Source organism: Pseudorca crassidens, chromosome 5, assembly GCF_039906515.1.
Source record: "Pseudorca crassidens isolate mPseCra1 chromosome 5, mPseCra1.hap1, whole genome shotgun sequence".
In the NCBI taxonomy this organism is placed as follows: Eukaryota; Metazoa; Chordata; class Mammalia; order Artiodactyla; family Delphinidae; genus Pseudorca; species Pseudorca crassidens.
Window position 1 is genome coordinate 138554865 of NC_090300.1, and position 19939 is coordinate 138574803.

Consider the following 19939-nt stretch of genomic DNA (forward strand, 5'->3'; position numbering starts at 1 on the left):
GAGAGTCAGGGGCAAATGCAGGAGTGTATGCTGATTTGGGGATTGACAATTGGTTCTCTTTTCTCAGTGAAATAGGGGGCAAGGTCACTTGTGGAGAGTGAAGGAGGGAGGGGTGGCTGCTGACATGATGAGACTGGAGAAGGTTGGAAGGATGATTTGTGTGTAATTAGAGCCTAAGCTGGCGGGGGGATCTCTGAGAGGCTTTGATTGTCGGGCAGTCCTGAGGGCATGGCTGAAGTGGGTTCATGCACCTGTGGGACTTGCCTCCAGCAATGCTCTGGCAAGATGGAGAAGCTCTCCTGGAGAAGATGGATATTGATCTTCATCTAGGGCTGGGATTTCACTAGAAGGGGGAGAGAGATGTAAGAACAGAAGAGGAAGGGAATGTATAGTATTTGGAAGAACTAGAGCATTGAATCTAAGCAGGATAAAATGTCAGATGAAGAGAGTGAACAGACAAGGGATTCCTGGAAGGTCATGGGACCAAAGGCTTCAATGGTGTTGAGTAACAGGTGTAGCAGGATTATGGGATTGAAAGAGAAGTTAGGATAAGAGGCTATGGTCAGAGAGTGGGGGCACTTGGGTTTAAGATTTAGAGGTGCAGGAGCCCTGAGTGTCTGCCAGGCTCAAGGGAGCATGGGAGTGGGGTGCTGAGGAGAAGGAAGGAGATGATCACTGGAGACAGAAGAACAGGAACGGAGAGGCCAGGATCTTGGCTGAGCCACCCACAAGGAGTCTGAAGCAGCAGCATGATAGGGGTGAAGAAAGTCATGAACCATTTGCTAAGTCTTGGTTGGATGAGGAAATGTACCAAAGAAAGTCCAGAAAAGACCTAGACTAAGGCAAGGAAAAGACCTGAATGACCTTAGCCTCAATCGAGCAGGTAATTTGCAAAACGGTGAATGAGCAATGTTTTGGAAGTACAATATGGAACAAGGAAGATGTAAGCCCAGTTCCTAGCCCCAAGGTCAAGAGCATAAGAATAAACAGTTTCTATCTGAGAGGGCTGCAGCAGAAGTAGGATCTCTGGGCAGCCAGCAGCAACCCTCTCAGTCACCCGAGCATCTCCTGGGAAGCTTCTAAAATGCAGAGTACAGGGGCCCCAGACTAATTAAATCTAATGTTTAAGGAAAGCGCCTGGACTTCAAGGGAGAAGGCTCCAATTACACACAAATCGTCCTTCCAACCTTCTCCAGTCTCATGGATCCTGCAATCCCTGTAGTTGCACAGGGCCTGGCCCTCAGAAGGGCCTCACACTTGGTTTGATGCTCTGCTGTTGCCATTGTGAAATTCTTAATACTTTATGAACAAGGGGACCTGCAAATTCATTCTGCTCTGGACCTCACAAATTAAGTAGCCAGGCCTGTCTGGGCAGCAGTATCTTTTAAAAAATCTTCTTGAGGGCTTCTGGTGCGTGGCCAGGGTTGAGAATCACGAAGTCAAGCCAAGAGTTAGGAGGAATGTGTGAAGAAGTGCTGTGGGTGTAGGGAGTTTGCCACCATGGCGCAGGAGTTTGGAGAGTGGGAGGGAAGGAGAGAGGGAGGAGAGCAGACTGAGTCAGGGGAAGATGGAAGAGGGTGTGGGGCGAGGATGGATGGGCACAGAGATTTCCAGTCTAGGTTAATGCTTGGCCCCTTGGAGAAGGATGGGTGCTTGAGCCTAACAGCATTCTGCCATGGACTGAAAGGGAGGAACGGTGGTGGGATGTGGGGCTGGAGAGCCTTTTCCTTGTAATTTCCGGGGAAGTCCATGGGTAGCTTGGGGGCAATGGATAGAAAAGCAGGGCTTACGCAGGGGTGGGGACAAGTGTGAACAAGCTGAGCAGATCGCTCTGGGCTGGGGCGCTGTGTGATTGCACTGAGTATTGGGCTTGGGTGTGTGGGAGGATCTCCAGGGCTCCTCCAAACTGAGAGACTCATGATGCTTTGGCTGGAGGTCCAGACTGGAGAGCTGTCATCAAACAGATGGCATGTGAAGCCAGGCCAGCCTCACGTTTGAGGCCTTTGGAGTGCTCAGGGGACCTTATCAGGGATGCGGCCTGTTCCTGAGAATCTTCTTTTCCCCTGAGAGTCTGAGAGGAAGTGAACAGAGCAGTGTAAACTGAGACAGGGCTCTGGGAAGAGGATGCTCCCCAGAGAAACAAGCCGCAAAGAGAGGCGCCACGGGCTCAGCTGTCAATGAAATGTTGGTTGTTTTTCTAAACTACAAGAGATAAGAGGTGGTGAAATCTTCCCTTAGCTTCAGCCCTTAGTATAAATATTTCTTTCAAAGTCAACGCAGGCAGGGCTGGGCCTGGAGGAGGAGCCAGGTACACAAGCCCTGCTGCTCCGCCTTGGGAGCTGCTTTGTCTGGGACCTGCCGTGAAGGTGCCAGGTGAAACCAGGTGCATTGGGGCTCCTGAGGCCCCTCCAGGAGGGATCCTTCCCTAGAGGCAAATGAGAAGCTGCTGGAGGAAAACCTCATCTTGAGCTTTTAGCGATGGTCAGGGAACGTCAGACACCATTGCCTCTCCCCCAAGCTCAAACATGGCTTCTCAGCAGGAGAGGTTGGTGAAGGTCCTCTGACTCAGGACACCCCCAGATTCAACAAAGCAAATCTAAGCTCTTGTTATTTTAGGAGCAGCTGGGGCATGAGGGCAGCCTCTCACCTGGGTACATTTTTATCTACCTTGGCCTCAGAGGAGCTTAGCCTCTCCTGCTCACTGGTCTCCAGCCTCTCATGGTCCAACTGGATCTCTTCCAAGACCACCTGTGGTTCTGCTCCAATGAGATGCCTGAGTTGGCCCCAAGTGCACCCTGGCTGATGGGTCACTGTTCACGTGGAGGAAGGTCCGCATCCGGGCGTCCCCATCCAACAGCAGGATCAGGCAGCCACGTAAGGAAGGCCCCCCAGAGCATGCTGGGTGGTCAATTGCCAGGGACACAGGCTACTGTGGCTGTTCCACTCTTCACAGAAAGCTTCTAAAATTATAGGTCCGCCGAGAACTGCCCTGAAAAAGTCTGACTTTTTTAAAGTGGCGAGGACAGTCTGTCTTACTAGTTGGTTGGTTGGGTCATTGGCAAGTGTGATACCATTTGACTCGCCATTCTTATTATTGAAGTTTCCTTAAACCACCCGTGGAGAGGATGGGTTCTCCCTCCCTCTGCCGAGGACACCTACACAGAGTGTAGATAAGGTTTCATCTGCTCTTGACTTCACGTTCACAGTGTCACATTCCTAAGGTGTGCCGTGTCCAAGAATGTGGGTGTAGTGCTTCTCACCCAGCTAATTCATCCCCGTGCACGTGGATGAGCGTGTATCTGGGGGTGGGGCTCACACCTTCTGAGCATCCCACGGCGACCTCACCTGAATCCCCACACTTTTCACACCTTCCCCCAGGCCCCCAAATCCCATGAATTTCTGCCTCTTCCCTGAAATCCCTTACTTCTCCATTCTTTGCCTGAGAACCTGGCCTTTACCTGCTCAATCTGGAACTCTTCAAGCTTCTTGCTTTGCTGACTCTTTCCTACCCACTTCTGATTTGGAGTCAGAAGAAGTTAGGAAGTTTCAGATTTAGGAAGGTGGATAAAGAAACGGGAGGGTCTGGATTCTGGAATTCCAGTAGATTATCCACCGGCCTCCCCTCAACCCTGGGTGCTTAAATCCTTCCATTTCAAGGTAATCTGCTGAGATTTGCAGGTCCTAGGAGGCTGTAATTGCTCAAGAATGTTTGTCTCCTCACCAACCTTGAAATACATTAAAAAAATCACTTTCACTTGCCCCTTTCCAATATCTGAGTTTTTTTTTCCCTCTTCCACTGCCACAGGTAGGGGGAAACCATCCTGCCCCGTTTTCTTCTTGGTGGAAATCTTTGTGACCTTTCAAACCAGAGACCTGGCTCCTTCTACTTCTGGTGAACCCATGGGTCAATATGGTTGTGTGGTGCACCTGGGCGCCTGGGGAAGACCTTTCCATCTCTCGGCCACCATATGTCACTTGACATGTCAGGGAGCTCTGCCATTGCCCTCTGTGGGAGCCTGTGCTGGTCCCATTGCCATGGAAGCCGCGTCCTATCTATGAGCTGGGAGAACTGAATGTGTCTTCCTTGGGGAATTTTCTGGTCCAGAACATCTCTCATATCTCAACAGCATCTGTCTCTTGCTGAAGATCAGATATAAGGGCTCCAGCACCTTCTGTTTTGGTGTTCCACATCTATCTGCAGACCTTAGCCTAAATCAGTGGTTTCCAAGCTTTTCTGATTATGTACTCATTTAGTAAAAAGTTGTGTGTGGGAGGCATACGTATTCTCCATATATTTATTTAAAAACCGTACATTATGTGAATTATAAAATATACGTCACGTTGAGGTTAAAACAGAGGAGCAAGGTGAAATAAACAATTTTAAAAGTGTTGTTAGTTGTGGTAGCTTTATATCACCAGTGGTTAATACCTCACGGCATCGTAGGAATTTAGGTTTGATTCATCGATAACAGCAGGGATATGATTTTGTTCTGTCCTCCTGTGGGATCTGACCAGCTCCCAGTGCTTTTAGGGTGCAGCATGGTGGGGGTGAGGGGAAGCCTGCTTGTAAGAGACAATCAGCTCCCCTTTTCCGTTTTCCCTCCTGTGCTTGCAGCTTCTGCATTGTTTCTAGTTGGGCTTTTACCCATCTGTTTTGTAAGAATTGATTACATCACAATGAGATCTAATCTTTATAAATCCACTTCATTTGCTTCTAGTCACTCTTCCCAGGAGGGGGACTTGTCACCTCTCCCCGCAAGGTGTGGTACTCCCTCCTCCCTCAAGAAGCCTCAAATCCTGCAGTTAGGGGCACCCAGGAGCACCTTTATATTACAGATTAGAATATTAGCTTCTTAAAGCTGCCGTAATCAAGTACCACAGACTGGGTGGCTTAAACAATAAAAATTTATTTCCTCACAGTTCTGGTTGCTAGAAATTCGAGATCAAAGTGTGGACAGGGCTGGTTCCTCCTGAGGGCTGTGAGGGAGAATCTGTTCCAGGCCTCCCTCCTAGCTTACGGTGGTCAGCCAGCAATCTTTGGCATTGCTTGGCTTCAAGACTCATCACCCCGATCTCTGCCTATCTCTTCACGTGGCATTCTCTCTGTGTCTCTGTCTGTCTTCTTCTCTTTGTGTGTGTGTGTGTGTCTATCCAAATTTCCCCTTTTTATAGGGATACCAGTCATATTGGATTAGGGCCCACCTTGACCTTATTTTAATTTGATTAGCTCTGTAAAGACCCTATTTCCAAATAAGGTCACATTCTGAGGTGCTGGGGTTAGGACTCTAAAATATATTTTTGGGGGGACAGTGGGGAGCACCATTCAACCCATAACCATTAGTAAAGCTCATTTTTGTCTTACTTTTTAGATAATCAAAATAGAAGTCCTATTCTAGCGTATTCTAGCATCTCAGTAGGTAATGGTCTGGTACACCCACGGGTTGTGGGTACTTTTCTTTTGAGTCCACTGCCTCATTAGTTCTGTCCTTCCTCCTTTTTCCCCCATGATCATTCAGCCCCAGTTCCTACTGGGGCAGGGAGGGTATGAGTGTGGAAGACCAGGCCTTCTTCAGGAGCTACAGTGATGCGGAAGGTTCATTTAATGCTGGCCTTCCGGTATCCAGATGGCTGAGTGAGCCACCAGGGAACCTCCATTCCCTTGTTCCAAACCTCAGAAATAATAGAGAAGACAGTTTTAAGTGAAGGCATAACTGCACGTAAAAGCAAGCAGGGGAAAGGCAGTTTGGTGTTTCTTCAAAAAGTTAAACATAGAATTACTATAAGACCCAGCTACTCCACGCTTAAGTATATACCTCCCCAAACTGAAAATGTATTCAAACAAAAACTTGTACATGAATATTCATAACAGTGCTATTCACAATAGCCAAAAGGTGGAAGCAACCCAGTGTCCCTCAACCAATGAATGGATAAACAAAATGTGCTACATCTGTGCAACAACAGAATAGTACTTCACCATAACAAAGAGTGAAACTCTGATACATCCTACATCATGGACGAACCTCAAACACATGATGCTAAGGGAAAGAACCCAGTCACAAAAGGTCACATATGGTATGACTCCATTTCTGTGAAATGTCCAGCATAGACCAATCCATAGAGACAGAATGCAGATTAGTGGTCGCCAGGGGCTGGGGGGAGGGGAGGGTGGGGAGTGACTTAATGGGATGGGGGTTTTCTTCTATGGTGATGAAAATGTTTTGGAACTAGATAGAGGTTTTGGCTGCACAGTGCTGTGAATGTAGTCAATGCCACTGAACTGTACCTTTTTAAATGGTTGATTTTGTGTTACTTGAATTTAATTTTCAATTAAAACAAGTAAAAGGCAAGAAGGGGAAGTCTCGGGAGACCAGAGGCTGTGCGGACTGAGTAACCATGGATGGCTCTGTGGGCACCCCCTGTGATGGGACTCCAGAGAGAGCACCCAGTTGGTGCCGTCCTGAAACTGGCCTGTACAGCCTCCACCGTGCAGCTCACGGGAAGATCCGAGTAACAAGATGGAATCTTTTCTCTTTAAAAACATCAAGTGCTGTCTGCTCTCCAGAGCTCTAGGGCAATGTCGTGGTATTAGTAACCACAATTTACAAGGACCCTTCCTGCCTTCTCTATCTCCCTCACAAACCTTCAAATCCGGTATTTTAAATTCCTCCTGTTTTCTTTGGAATGCAGTTAATTGACTTGGAATGACCATAATCTCCAGTGGAGAATAACATGCTTACTGGGTAAATAGCTCCTTCTCAAAGGAGCTGCAAAAAAGCAGATTATGTGCAAATTCAGAGAATGCTTTTCGGTGCCAAGCTCTGGTTGGATCTGAAAGGTCCTGTCAAGTTTCAGATTCACAGCTTGTCATTTATATGGTTATTTATGTCACTTATTAACTGTGGTGTGTTTGTGACACTCTAATTATGACTGCCCTCTTAGTTTGTCTTGCAAACAGCAAGAGGAGATTGCTTTGTGACAGGAGTTCACCCTGGGATATTCTTGAACACATCTGGGGAAGGATGCGGATCAAAAGGGCTGATGGCTTTGGCATAAGTTCATTTGACCCGCAACCTTCCCCAGATGTGTTGCCAGGCGTTTCTGCTGCTCTAGGTCCCGCAAGAGGCAGAAAGATCCACTCTTGGAACCTGAGAAGTGCTGTGTCTTGAATAGCCTTTGTTTCTAGGAGATTCCGAGGCGCGCAGAAGGAAGCTCTGCATTTCTTGAAGGTGGTTCAGAAAGTCAGCCCAAGTAGGGAATTGTGAAGAGCCAGTATCTTGCTTTTCGAGAAATGTGTTCTAAATTTTGACATTCTGATATTAAAAAAAAGACCTGGAGCCATAATTCTTAGTCTTGTACCTGCTGGGCAAGGGGATCTGCTCTGCTCCGAAGGATCTGGTCTCTCTCACTTGGACCTGGAATGAAAATGGACCCACATTGTGAGGCTTCTGGTTATAGTGTTCAACTTTCCTCCACCCTCCCCACCCTGGGGGGCTGTGGGGTGAAAGGTAGGGTGAGGCAGAGGCCAGGGCAGCAGAAGAGAAGTGAAGAGAGTGGGTTCTCGGCTCACAGTGAACTCTACCCAGCTCCTCCAGCTCTGGGTGAAGTTCACAGGAGGAGACTGAATCCTGACACTTTCAAGGAGAACCAAAAACTATAAGAAAAGCACGTCTGTAAAGAAATATTGCACTGAGCTGCAAGACATGCTGTGAAAAGTGCACCCTGGCCATTACTGGTGGCCGGGAATGGTTTTGTCTCCTAGGTGGGGTTTTTAACTTGGGTTGTGGTTACACCATGGTGCCACAGTCCCCATCACTGCCCACCATGGCCTTCAGAACAACTCAGTGCTTTAGAGAAAGGAAAGCTGGAATTCACTCACATCCTGCCATCTCCTTGGAAAGAGACCTATCCTGCTGGTTTCCTTTTTTTTTTTTTTTTTGCGGTACACGGGCCTCTCACTGTTGTGGCCTCTCCCGTTGCGGAGCACTGGCTGCGGACGTGCAGGCTCAGAGGCCATGGCTCATGGGTCCAGCCACTCCGCGGCATGTGGGATCTTCCTGGACCGGGGCACGAACCCGCGTCCCCTGCATCGGCAGGCGGACTCTCAACCACTGCGCCACCAGTGAAGTCCTCCATTTTTTTTAACTGAATAAAAATTTATTTTAGCATTTGAAGTTAATGGTTTCCATTTTTATAAAATCCAGTTAAGTGCTGATTGACACCTGCCCTTCCCAGACCATTTTAGCTTCTTGCTTTCCTTAAGTTAGGATGCCATTTTCCACATCCCTGATGCTTTGCAACTGGGTAGGAGTTTGAGCCCAGGCTGCTTGAAGCAGTGGCTACCTATCTATCCAGAGTCTCTGAGACTTCAGACAGGCCCAGCCAGTTGCCTTCTGCCAGGCAGGGGAATTTCTAAAAAGAAAAAAAGGCAAAACAAATGTCAAGCGAATGACCCTACAAATATGTCAAAGTGAATTTTCACAAAGGAGCAGAAGCAATTCAGTTGAGGAAGGATGGTGCTGGAACAATGGATATCCACAGGCACCGAAATGAACCTCAGCCTAAACCTTGCACATTTAGTGCTCACGTTATTACACAAAAGTTAACTCAAAATGGATCATGGACTTGAATATAAAATATAAAACTTTTAGAAAAAAATAGAAGAAAATCATGGGGACCTAGGGCTAGGTGAAGAGTTTCTAGACTTGATACCAAAACCATGATCCATAAGGGGAAACATTGGTCAATTTTACCTCTTCAAATTAAAACCTTTGCCCTGTGAAAGACTCTGAAAAGAGAATGGAAAGACGAGTTACAGCCTGGGAGAAAATATTTGTGAACCACACACCCAACAAAGGATTCGTATCTAAAATATACAAAGGACTCTCGGACACTCAGTAGTAAAAAAGCCCTAAACAATCCAATTAGAAAATGGGCAAAGACATAAACAGTTGTTTCACTGGAGAAGGTATGCAGAAGGCAGAGATGCACATGAAAAGGTGTTGAACACCATTAGCCATTAGGGAGATGCAAGTGAAAAGCACGACAAGCTATCATCGCACACCTATCAGAATGGCTAAAATAAAAACCAGTGATAACACCAACTGCTGGCAAGGATGGGGAGAAACTGGATCACGGCTGATGGCTGGTGAGAATGGAAATGGCACGGCTACTTTGGAAAAGAATCTGGCAGCTTCTTACAAAACAAAACATGCACTTACCATATGACCCGGCAATCAGACTCTTGGACATTATCCCAGGGAAATGAAAACTTATGCTCACAAAAATAAAAGAAAACCTCTACAAAAATGTTCATAGCAGTTCTATTTGTAAGAGCCCCAAACTGGAAACAACCCAAACGTCCTTCAGTGGGTACATGGTTAAACAAACTTGTACATCCATATCGCTGTCAAATTCCTGGTTGTGACATTATACTATAGTTATGCAAGATGATGTTATCTTTGGGAGAAACTGGGTGAAGGGATCTTCCTGAATTATCTCTTACAACTGCAAAGAAACCTACAATTACCTCGAAATAAAGTTTTTTCTAGAAAGTTATATTAGAAAACGTCAAGTGAATCAGACTCTAAGAACTGGGGAGCTGTGGGGCATGAGGCAGACCCCAGAAGGAGCAGAGGAGCGGCGGCCTTTGCATCAAAAGCACAATTAATAATAGCAGTGCCTCTTACCATACGACCCACCGGTTATGCTCCTTGGTGTTTACGCAAATGAACTGAAAACTTTTGTCCACACAAAAACCTGCACACAGATGTTTAGAGCAGCTTTATTCATAATCACCCAAACTTGGAAACAACCAAGATGTCCTTTAGTAGGTGAAAGGAATAAATAAACTGTGGTAGAGGTAGAAAACAAACGTATGGTTACCAGGGGGAAAAGGGTGGGGAGAGGGATAAATTGGAAGACTGGGATTGATGTATACACACTACTATATATAAAATAGATAACTAATAAGAACCTACTGTATAGCACAGGGAACTCTACTCAATACACTGTAATGGTCTCTGTGGGAAAAGAATCTAAAAAAGGGTGAATATATGTATATGTATAACTGATTCACTTTGCTGTATGGCAGAAACTAACACAACATTGTAAATCAACTCTACTCCAATAGAAATTAAAAAAAAAAAACCACGGTGGTGCATCCAGGCAATGGAAATATTATTCAGAGCTATAGAGAAATGAACTGTCAGCCATAAAAAGACATGGGGAAAATGGAAAGGCATATTATTAAGTGAAGGAAGCCAATCCCAAGAGGCTGCATCCTGTATGATTCCAACTATGTGACATTCTGGAAAGGCAAAACTATGGAGACAGTAAAAATATCAGGGCTTGCCAGGGGTTAAGGAGGAGCGGGGGATGGATAAAAAGGCAGAGCACAGAGGGTTTTTAGGACAGTGAAAATACTATGTGTGATACTACACCAATGGATACATGTCTTTATGCGTATGCCCTAATCCATAGAATGTACAACGTCAAGAGGAACTCGAATGTAAACTGTGGACTCAGGGTGATAATCATGCGGCAATTCATTGACTGTAACAATGAGGGATGTAACATCTAGTGGAAGATGTTGATAATGGGGGAGCTTATGCACACGTGGAGGTGGTTTATATGGGAAATCTTGGTACCTTTTGCTTAATTTTGCTGTGAACCTAAAACTGCTCTAAAAACTAAAGTCTATTAAGAAATAATCATATCTCTGGTGTTAACTGAAATCTTCACACAATTCAAGGTGTTTTTAGGAACATTTTCTTCTTTAAAGGACCATGCTCTGGGCTCGGTGGAAGGTGGAGGGTGTAAAATGATAGTAAGTGCTGTGTAGAGGACCCTAGCAAGAGCCTGTGTGGGTAAGAAGTGTGCCCTGTATTACCTGACTCTCCATAGTGGATGGGAGGCACTGATAAGATCAGAATTTCTTTTCTTCTAGGGCAGGGATTGGGTGAGGAGAAGGCTCCCTGGGGCTCACTGGTAGGGGTGAGCCTACCAGTGGGTGGCTCACTGGTAGGGGTGAGCCTACCAGGGGTGGATAGGTGCATTGAGAATCCAACCCAGGAAAGCTGGATGGAGGCAGGGAAGAGAGGTAGGTGTGTGGTCCAAGAGAGGGAGGATCAGGGCAGAGAAATGATAGGGGTCTACTAGAATTCTCTTCTTGTCATTGGATGTCATGACCTAACATAACAGTGGGACTATACTGTATACACAGGATAAGAAAAGGAAAGGAGAAAGAAGTAAAGGGAGCCAGGAACAGGGTCTAAACTCAAAATTTGGAAGGGGTAGGATTCTGAAACCTGGGATGGATCTAGTAATTAACCCAAAGTGTTGTTTGACTTTGGGGACTTCATATAGAGTCAGAAAAAGGGAGAGAACGTGGTGGGAGGGATTTTTCTTGGTGTCATGACTTTGGGGGAGGGATGCTAGCTAATTTCCCTCCTTTATTTTTTCTTAAGTTATTTATCTCTTTTCCAAGCACTTGTTTAGGGACGCAGGCTTTCCTGCTGTCCACCCCAGCGGAAAAAGATGTCTACCTTTTGTGGTCTCTTGGGGGAACCACTCAGACCTCCTGGAACCTTCGGAGCTGGGAGGGCCACGTTGGTCCTTCCAGGTATGAGGCTGCCTCCAGGCAAGAAATCTAGAGGGGAATTTGAGCCCCGGCTTGGTCTCTTCTTGGCTGTATCAAACCAAAATGAACTCTCAGGATGCCTGAAAATCAGGGGAAGTGAAGGAGAAAAAATGAAGCAACTGCAGAGGCGGGGGAGAAGATTCCAGAGCCTCACGGGGCTGACTAGGTGCTGCCACCTTGGTAAGAGGAGGGGCAAAAAGTTTGGAAAGAGCCGGGGGAGGAGAGCTCTTGTCCTCCAAGCCCTCCTTTTGTGGGCAGCCCCTCACCCCTACCCCATCCAAGGTGACCAGGAGTGCCCTCTGTCAGTGCAGTGTGGTGGCAGGTGCTCACTCTTTGGTGACCATAATGATGTTTCCTTATGGGGACAATCAGAATGATTTGAGATGGCAATGAAATTCAAAAGACCTATGGTCATCTAATCCCTCCTAACAGGCCTTGGATCTCCATGACGTCTGTTGAGCTGACGTCTGTTGATCTGGGACCATGTGGCAGAGGTGGCCAAGGGCCCAGCCCTTCTGCCACCTGAGGGCAGCCTGGTCCGCTGCTAGCCTCACCCCTATCAGTCATTGAAATGACAACTGGTAGTTAAGGAGGGAAAGAAAGCACTGATGCTTTGCGGGGAGAGAGGAAGATTTGCCTGAGAAGCAGCTGCATTTGGAACTTGGAGTCAGAACAGATGACCCCAGAAGCAAGCACCCTCACCTCCAGGGCTGAAGGGCTGACTGTCCTGGTGGCACACTGCATTTGGGTGGCCATCAATCACCACACGGCCTGCGTTTCTTCCCCACCGACAGCGGCCTCCTGGAGGGCAGATCGGGTCTCTCTCACTGGGTTTTTCCTGAAACACAGCTGTGTGAGGCTGGCTCAGCCTTTTGGCCCTTGTCATGGGGTTGAAACCTGAGAGGGTCGGTGACCTTAATTAGAACTAGAGGCTCTCACCTGTCTTGACATCCACTACTTCTAACCCCAAACTAAGGTGTTTTTAAAATCCTAGACACTTTGCTTTTTAAATTTTAAAATGTCACTTAACCTTTTATTTTGAAATTTTTCAAGCCTACAGAAAAGTTGTGAGACTAGCACAATGGACATCTGTCTGCCCTTGACCTACATTTATCAATGGTTAACACTGTTACGTGTGCTTTTAGCTCTCTCCATATGCAGACTTATTATATTATTATCAATATTTATGGAACCATTTGAGAATAAGTTGCAGACACGATGATCCTTTGTCCCTGAAGGCTAAGAATAAGGGCTCTCACTTTTATAATCACAATATAAGTGTTAAGTTCAGAAAATTTAACACTGATACAATACTAATATGTAATATACAGTCCATATTCAAGTTTCACCAATGTTCCCCAAAGTGTCCTTTATGGTAATTTTCTGAGCCCAAGTAAAAACCTATTATTCTTAGCGTCAACAGTTGTTGAAAAGGTGGATCTGGCTGTACACACACACACACACCACAGACACACACACACACACACACACACACTATACCACACATACACCACACCACACATACACCACAGACATACACATATCACACCACACAAACACACACACACACACCACAGACACACACAATCACACACACCCACACTGCCCCAGATTTAAGCTTCATTGCCAAGCGTGCTCCCTGTAAGAGGATTGTAATGTATTTACTCCTTTATTTTTTGGTGACAAGCTGCCTCCCCCCGTGCTGGGGTCTTCTCACCAGGCTCTTTCCTCCAATTGCTGGGGCAAGGGGCTTGGGGGTCTGTCCTGTCTCACTCCCTGGGCTTGTGGGACGGGAGGAAGGTAGGGCCAGATCAGGCCAGCTCTTCCTGCAGGGGTGATGCCCACTTGACAGTGGGCTGCAGTGAGTCTTTGCTTTTGACCTACCACCATCCACTCACAGAGATGGAAAATGCAGTGCTAAAAAGAATTTCGGGGATCACACTGCTCCACCTTCCTCTTCATTTGACTGAGAAGAAAACTAACATTCAAGGAGGTGAAGTGACTTGGCTAAGGTCACTTTGCCAGCAGATGGAATGGGGATCAAACTGATATTTTTTCAGCCCATTCAGCTGTTTTACAGATACCCAAGTCTGGGGAGCAGGGAACACAGGGACAAAAGAGAGAACACATTCCCTGGAGAGAATGAGAAGCACGGGCAGTGAACATGCTTCTGGAAATATGAAGAGGCAAAGCTTTGGGTGCACAGTAGCCCCTGTGACGGTGTAGCATCTGGAGGGCTGGGGGTCAGGCTCATCTCCCCCGAGGAGGTGAATCCACGGTGAAGTGGTCCCCAGGGCTTGGTGGTAAAGTGGCTCCCTGATAGGAGAGGGCTGAGAGACTGCTCGTGCCCCATGTCTGTCCCAGCTCCTAAGTGCTCTTGATTTGGTTGTTCTACTTTCCTTGGCTTCCTCTCTGGGACTGGAGTCCACTGGGAAGAATATGCTATAATCTGCTCTTCTTGCTTTGGAACTCACCAAGGCATGCAGACAGGAGACACATGCTCAGCATGAACGAGAAATCATAGCTAAAATCATCATTTCTCTAGTGGCATCCAATTGGATTTTACAGGACTAAATGGTTAGACAGAAAAGTCATAGGCTAACAAAATAGGAGCTTCTGCCAATGATCCCTCTGCTGCCGGTTGTGGGGTTGGAATCAGTGGCCTGATTTATGGGGATCCCATCCACTGGGAATGCAGAATCGTGTGCCAGAGTTTGGGGCTTCATTCCTCCTGAAGACAGCCCAGAGTGGAGACCATCCAGGCTGCATCTGTTTTGCAGATTAGGAGAGACACACAGAAAACAAACCATTGTGTTCCTGCCACTCTCGTGGCTCATGGTGGTCCAAGCCAAGCTATGATGGCCAAGAGTTAACACGCACTGGATGGAACCCGGCCTTGGAAAAATCTTTTCCTTTTTGAAAACTACTTGAACAACATATTCAGAAGTGCATGACTGCAGAGAGGGAAGTTTGGGCAAAAGGATCAGTCCTATCCCTTCTCTAAGTTAGATCTTCTGTTTTTATTTACAACAACAAACATGAACCAACTGTTATCATTTATTGAGAGTTTACTGTGTGCTGGACCCTGTTCTAAGTGCTTTAACTATTGTTTTCTTTAATCCTCCGTACAGTCCTATGAGATAGGTCCCATTTTATAGATGAGAAAACTAAGACTGAGAGAAGGTGAGAAATTTGGATAAGGTCACACAATAAGTAAGTGGCAAAATCAAGACTCTAGCCCAGATAGTCTGGTGCCAGCCTGTTCATCCTCAACCACTATCCTTTATTTTTCTTAACAAATCATTTTTTTTCAGGTTGGTGTGTGTTTGCTACAGATTAAATGTTTGTTTTCCTTCAAAATTCATGTTGAAGCCTAATCCCCAATGTGATGGTATTTGGAGGTGGAGCCTTAGGGAGGTGATTAGGTCATGAAGGTGGAGCCCTCATAAATGGGATTAGTTCTTATAAAGAGACCCCAGTAACCTAAATGTCAATTGACAGATGAATGGATAAAGAGATGTGGTACATATACACAATGGTATATTACTCATCCATAAAAAGAGTGAAATAATACCATTTGCAGCAACATGGATGGATCTAGAGATTATCATACTAAGTGAAGTCGGTCAGACAGAGAAAGACAAATATCATATGATATTGCTTATATGTGGAATCTGAAATAAAAAAAGATACAAATGAAGTCATTTACAAAACATAAATAGGCCCATAGACATAGAAAATAAACTTATGGCTACCAAAGGGGAAGGGGGGAGTGATAAATTAGGAATTTGGGATTAACACATACACACTACTATATATAAAACAGATAACCAACAAGGACCTACTGTATAGCACAGGGAACTATATTCAATATCTTCTAATAACATATAGTGGAAAAGAATCTGAAAAAGAATATATATATATATATGAATCACTTTGCTGTATACCTGAATCACTGTAAAGCAACTACACTTCAATAAAAAATTTTTCTTAAAAAGAGACTGCAGAGATTCCCCCTGACCATTTTGCCATGTGAGGACACAGCAACAAGATGGCTGTCTTTGAACCAGGAAGTGGGTCTTCACCAGACACCAAATCTGCTGACTCCTTGATCTTGGACTTCCCAGTCTCCAGTACTCTGAGAAGTAAATAGTTGTTTATGATCCACCCAATCTATGGTACTTTTGTTATAAGAGCCCAAACGCACTTAGATAGTGTTAGAGGTGGCATGAGCCTGGGCTGGGGGTTCCTACGTGAATCTCCTTGTATGTAGATATGATATGATATATTTCCAACTTTCTAAGCCACTGTGGAGCATTTGGGGAACAGGAGTGGATCTGCAGTGTGTTGAGCCTGGTAAGTGGCATGGCCTCTGTCTGAGGGGCCAACACTCTCATTTATGGAGTGAATGTCATGGAAAAGGAGGATGGCAGGCAGTCTCTGAGAATTCCCCCAGTGGTCCCTGCCTCCTGTATTTATTCTCTTGTGTAATCCCCTCTCCTTGAGTGTGTGCTGGACTTACTGACTCTCTTGAATAAGGCAGAAGTGATGGGATGCCATCTTGAAATTAAATTATAAAATGATTGTGCCTTCCATCTTAGGTGTTCACTCTCTCTTGGATCACTCATCTTTGGGGAATCCAGCTGTTGTATTGTAGGGTAGCTCTGTGGAGAAATCCACATGATGAGTGGGAGGTCTTTCAACAATCAAATGAGTGAGCTTCAAAATAAATCCATCTCACTTCCATCAAGCCTTCGGATGAAATCACAGCCCTGGCAGATAGCATGACTGAAACCTCATGAGAGACCTTTAGTCAGAGACACTCAGCTAAGCCATATCTGGATCCCTGACTGAGAGAAACTGTGAAATGATAAATGTTTGTTGTTTTCAGCAGCTAAGTTTTGGGATAATTTATTGCACCATAATAGACACTGAATACGAGGAGCATCTGGGACTCATCTCCTCCCTCAGGTGTTGCCTGGTTTCTAAACCCCTGTGTACATCTGATCCTCCCCCACCTCTTGGGGACCACAGAAGAGACACATTTTGAAGGATTGTGTGGATAGGGAGAATTGAGGAGTTAGGCATCCCCTCAGTTAAAATGCTGAAAAGTTATAGAAAATATGCAAAAAAAAAAAAAAAAAAAAAAAAAAAACCCTCCCAAAACCAACCAAACAAAAAATTCCTCAAAACCACACTTTTTCTATTTATAAATTGGGGACAATAACATTATACTTGACTTTGAAGGTTTTATGCAGATTAATTAATTAACTCAAAAAAGTATGACAGAATGTCTTCCATGTGCCAAGCATTGTTCTGAGGACTTGGAATGTGGGGACCAAGACCCAGAAAATGCCTACCCACTTAGAGCTTATATTCTAGTGGGAAAATCTGCTTATTCTACAGGAGCTATAAGTCTGTATGGGTGCAGAGATGTGCTACTTTTTCACTGAGCTTTATGTCATATTTACTGTTCCATTGGTTTTGATAATTTACATATTAAATTTTTTACTTGCTATAGTTTACTTAACCGTACCTAATAGTTAGGCATTTTGATTTTTCCAGTTTTTGATCATTACAAACAGCCACTGTACACAAATCTATATAATTAACTTCCAACAATTCCTTTGAATTATTTCCTTAAAAAAATTCCCAGAAGAGAATAATAATTCCCTTCCTAAAACAATAATTCACATCCTAAAGGATGTGAATATTTTTTGATTCTCATTAGATAGTACTAGATAATGCTCCAGAAATGTTATATCATCAAATTATATAGTTATCAATAATGCTTTCTTAAAATTTCTGGTATTCTTAGCAATGAATTTTAATCATTTAATTCCTTGTTTCGTAATTCAAAAGTTACAAAATGCTATTTCTTAGTTGACTTGAATTGTACAAAGCTGAACATTTTTCTTTCATATCATATACATAAAACTAATTAGGCTGGGTTAAGATATGGTTACAACATGTCAAAATTCTTAGTGACTTATAACCACAGAGGTTTATTTCTTGCTCATGCTACATTTCCACTGTGGGTTGACCAGTTGATGTTTCTCCTCATGTCCTCATTGTAGGAGCTATGCTGGTGAAGCCACCACTTTCTGAAATGCTGCTGGTCATGAAGAACTGAGAAAAAGTAGCAAATCATATGTAGGCCATTAAACGCTTTGGCCTGCAAGTTACATGTGTCACTTCTCCCACCATTTCATTGGCCAAAGCAAGTCACATGGTCACACCCTACTTCACCGGCAAGGGATCTACAATCCTATCATGGTCCCAAGAGACAATCCAGAAAAATCTAGAAGGCAGAACTAATGACTACCACATCATGGTTTACTATTTTTTTATGTGTAAATGGACTACTTATTCTTGGATCACCTTTTGGTAGGCAATGATTCTGATAGAATAAAAAGAAGCGTAATGTTCTTTGTTTAATGCTCTTCTCTGAGAACATTTAGACTCTCATATTTCCGTCCCATAGAACTCCGCTGTGGACATACCTCTCCTTCCACCAGCTCAAAATCGGCATTAACCTGGGAGTATTTTTTATTTTGTCTTCATATTTCTTTTTTGCTAAGTCAGAATGACAAAGTGGAGAAATATCCAGTCATCTTTTCCTCGTTCTCAACAATGGGGCACTGTCAGCTCAGGTTTTGCCTGTAGCTTTAAGACTGATTGGTTTCGAGCCCAGGGAGTTTCTTTAAGTGACTGTTTCAGTAGCGATTACAGGATAGTGAGTTGCTTGTTCCCCTTCAAAGGCCAGCCAGTTTGGCTTCATTTCTGTTTAACTGGTGCTTCCTTTGATGTCACTTGTGTAAAAGAGTGTTACTAAAACAGTCAAGGCATATTCGTACTCCATTCTAAATACTGTTTGATGCATATTTCATGATCTGACTGAGAGGGTATGTTCGTTTTAGGTAAAGGCAAATCAAATTTTCCTTTCAATATAAATCAGATAACTTTAATGAGTTGACTCTTGTCTTTCTCATCCGATCTAGCACTTCTTGTACAAAATAATTAGAAAAGAAGCAGTTTGATTAGATAAAGATGTGGTTTTCATCTGGGAGAGCACCTTTAGGAAAATAATGTCATTCCACCCGGATCATTATGCACTAGTTGGAATATCCCCATTTGGGGAGGAGGGCCTCCTATGGAAAGAGGTGTGAGTCACTGTGGTCAGGGAATTATGCGGAGTCAGGGGTCGGGGCGGGGGGAATGCACACGTGTCTGGGAGACTGCACAGATGCTGGCAACAAACAAAGCCAAGAAATCTACTTCGTTATGCTGTTGACTGTCCCTGGTCTTGAGGGGCAGGTCCCAAGGCATACTTCTTGCAGTTGAATATTGGGTGATGACTGGACATGGTGGCATTTCTGCTTCTGTTTGCCCTGAGGGTGGGCTGGGAGCTTCATTAAAAAAAAAATCAGAGGAATTCCCTGGTGGTCCAGCGGTTAGGACTCTGCGCTTTCACTTCCAAGGGCCCAGGGTTCATTCCCCGGTGGAGGAACTAAGATCCCACAAGCAGCTTGGTGACAACCAAAAAAAACAAAACAAAACAAAAATCAGTTCGCGTTCCCTTCCCATCACATCTAGCGCCATGGTTCTTAGCCTTGGCTCACATTAATATCATGTGGGAAGCTTTTAAAGATACTGATATACAGGCTCCACTTCCTAGAGGTTCTCATTCAGTTAGCATGGGGTGGAACCTGAGATTCTGTATTTTTTCAGGTGAGCAGGGTTGAAATCCAATGAAGCACAAATACTTCACATCTCTGCTGTGCCCAGTGTATGAAAATACCTGTTCCCCATCAAACGTCCAACAACCACATTGGGAGTATTTGCTTTTTCACGCTTAAGAGAGGTGGTTGCTTCTAACCCTCTCTCCTACGTTCTAGGAGGTAGCTTGAACGGTGTCCCCTCCCCAACCCAAACGTGTCCATGTCCGAGATCCTGTGAGTGTGACCTTATTTGGCAAAAGGATCTTTGTGGCTCTAATTAAGTAAAGGTAGGCAGCTTGAGATGAGGTCATCCAGGACTACCTCGATGGGCTTTACGTTCAACAACAAGTACGTTTCTAAGAGATAGAAGAGGAGACACGGACATGGAGAAGAGGGGTTGGCTAGGTGGAAGTGGAGACAGAGACTGGACTGATGCAGTCCCAAGCCTAGGAATGCCTGCAGCCGCCAGAAGATGGAAGAGGCAAGGAAGGATTCTTCCCTGGAGCCATGGAGGGAACATTGCCCTCCTGACACCGTGAGTTCAGACTTCTGCCCGCCCTGTGCCCCCCACCCAAGCATG